Source organism: Stegodyphus dumicola, chromosome 11, assembly GCF_044657685.1.
Source record: "Stegodyphus dumicola isolate Sdum_Otavi_A_Nest chromosome 11, ASM4465768v1".
Taxonomy (NCBI): domain Eukaryota; kingdom Metazoa; phylum Arthropoda; class Arachnida; order Araneae; family Eresidae; genus Stegodyphus; species Stegodyphus dumicola.
Window position 1 is genome coordinate 21,898,880 of NC_140778.1, and position 2,805 is coordinate 21,901,684.

The following is a 2,805-nucleotide window of genomic DNA, read 5'->3' on the forward strand; positions in this document are numbered from 1 at the left end:
ATTATTTGCGTTTCTTTTGGAAAGGTGCAGAAGAAGAGAATACTAAAATTTACAGACATAGTCGCGTGGTTTTTGGGCTTAACTGTAGTCCATTTTTGTTAGCCGCTACGTTGAACTATCATTTAAATCGTGCCCCAGATCAGTTTGCAGTTACAGCCAACATTTTGAAGGAGTCCTTCTATGTTGATAATTGCCTGACTAGTTTTAAGAATGTTGAAGAATTGAATAGATTTGTACTAGAATCGAGAATGTTATTGTCACTGGGAAAGTTTAATCAGTCGAATTGTGAACCGAATGAGTCGAATTGTGAATTAAATTGGGATGGCAGTCGAATTGTGAAACCGAAATAATTCCCAACTCTAAATTAGATACATTCGTTTGCGTTTTAGGGTTAAACTGGGATTTGAAGGATGATACTCTTTCCTGTAAAATTGAGTCACTAAAGAAAGAGGAGATTGTCGCGAGTAAACGAACACTCCTTTCTTGCGCGCATAAGTTATTTGACCCAGTAGGCTTCCTTTCTGCCGTTACCCTGTTCCCAAAGGTGATATTGCAAGAGTGTTGGAAATTACGATTAAATTGGGATCAAAAATTGCCAGAACATTTAGAAAAGAAGTCCATGCAATGGGTAAAGGAAATGAAACTGCTGTCTGATGTCAAAATTCCTAGATGGCTTAATATTGACAGATCGGTTAACGGAGATGTAAGTCTTCATGTTTTCAGCGATGCCAGCAAGCATGCCTATGCTACCTGTATTTTCTTAAGAGTGAAGACCGAAAATAAGGTTTATTTAAATTTTGTGCAAGCACGCACTAGAGTTAAGCCTTTAAAGAGTATATCCATTCCTCGTTTGGAATTATTATCCTGCTTAATCGGAGCACGCTTGAGACGTATGGTCTTTTCAGATTTGAACATGCCAAATTTAAGAACATTCTTCTGGACTGACTCAACAACCGCTTTGTGCTGGATCCAGCGAGACGTACGGTGGGGAACTTTCGTTTGGAATCGTGTCCAAGAAATCAGAACACTTACAAAAATAGAAGATTGGCATTACATCCCTTCGGAGCTGAATGCCGCCGATCTCCCTTCTAGAGGCTGTTCAGTTAAACAGTTTTTGCTGTCGAAATGGTGGGAGGGCCCATCATGGCTGTTAGAACCAGAATCGTCATGGTCAAGAGGCACCGATTTGCCGGACGAAGAGATCATAAATTCAGAAAGGCGTAAATCAGTATTGACAACTCTTAACAAAGATTCTAAACCTGACAATTGGTATTACAGGTACTTTTCATCCATAAAGAAAATTGTACGCATGTTAGGTTGGATTCTTAGGTTTTACTTTAAATTACGAAGAATTACAAACGAAACCTCCAAAATTTTGTCAGTTTCGGAAATTGAAAGAGCTGAGATAACTCTTATGTTATTGGTTCAAAGAGAATCATTTAAGAGTGTGAACGATGATAAAATTAAAGACCTCAGACCTATAGTTGATCGTGATGGTTTGATCAGAGCTAAAACCAATATTTCTTATCGCGACGATACTGATGACTTTAAGTTTCCTGTCATTTTGCCATCTGATCATGCAGTAGTAAACTTACTAATAATGAATGCACATAATGAGCTGCTGCATGCTGGTACTTCTATGGTGATGTCTCATTTGCGGGAAAAGTATTGGATCCTCAAAACTCGTAAGACAGTACGAAACTGCATTAGAAAATGTGTTAAATGTCAAAGATTTAAATCCAAAAGTTGTGATGTAACTTCAGGAATTTTGCCGAAAGATAGAGTACGTGATGCAAATGTTTTTGAGATAGTGGGTGTCGATCTGGCAGGACCCCTCTACCTTAAAGATGGTCGAAAAGCTTATATTGTTCTTTACACATGTGCGGTCTATAGGGCCATTCATCTGGAGTCAGTAACATCCTTGACAACTGAAGCTTTTTTCCAGTCATTGAGACGTTTCATTTCTCGTCGCGGAAGACCATCTATAATATACTCAGACAATGGCAGTAATTTTAAAGGAGCGGAGAACCTTCTGCATACAATTGATTGGGAGAGTCTGCGATCAAAGGCCGCTGAGCAAAGAATTCAGTGGAAATTTATTCCTCCTTCCGCACCTTGGTGGGGCGTTTGGTGGGAACGTTCAGTTCAAATGGTGAAACAGATTCTGAGAAAAGTTCTAGGTCGTGCTGCCCTGGATTACGAGGAGTTGCTTACAGTACTAAGCGACTGTGAGAGAGTAATCAATACTAGGCCACTTACCTACGTGTCGGAAGACGTTGAAGATTCATCCCCATTAACTCCAGAAATGTTCCTGCGGGAGATTTCCAAATCAGGAGTACCTGGTATCGATACAGTGGGTAAGGAAAAACTGAGTAAACGAGCTAAGTATCTACAAAAGGTGAGAGAACAACTTAGAGCAAGATTCCGTGTGGAATATCTAGGACAGTTACGTCAGCAGTCCATTAAAAGCAGTCAGCAGTCCATTTAATTTGCCAGAAAAGGCATTTGGCAGTAATGTGTCAACAAGTTCCTTCTCAATTGAAAGAGACTAAACAAGTAGAGCCTGTGGCGAAAAATGAGGTCAATGTTTTGGCTAGCAGATCCGCGAGCTCCGATGTGTTACTACAAACATTAATCGTAAGGGTAAAAAATGGCAACAGGGAAAGGATAGTCAGAGGGATTATAGATACAGGTTGCGAGAGAAGTTATTTAACGAAAGATATTACAGATTCTTTGAAATGTAACAGTGTTGGTGAAGTGAAATTAGTTCATAAATTATTCGGAGGTGTAGAAACAAAAGAAAAA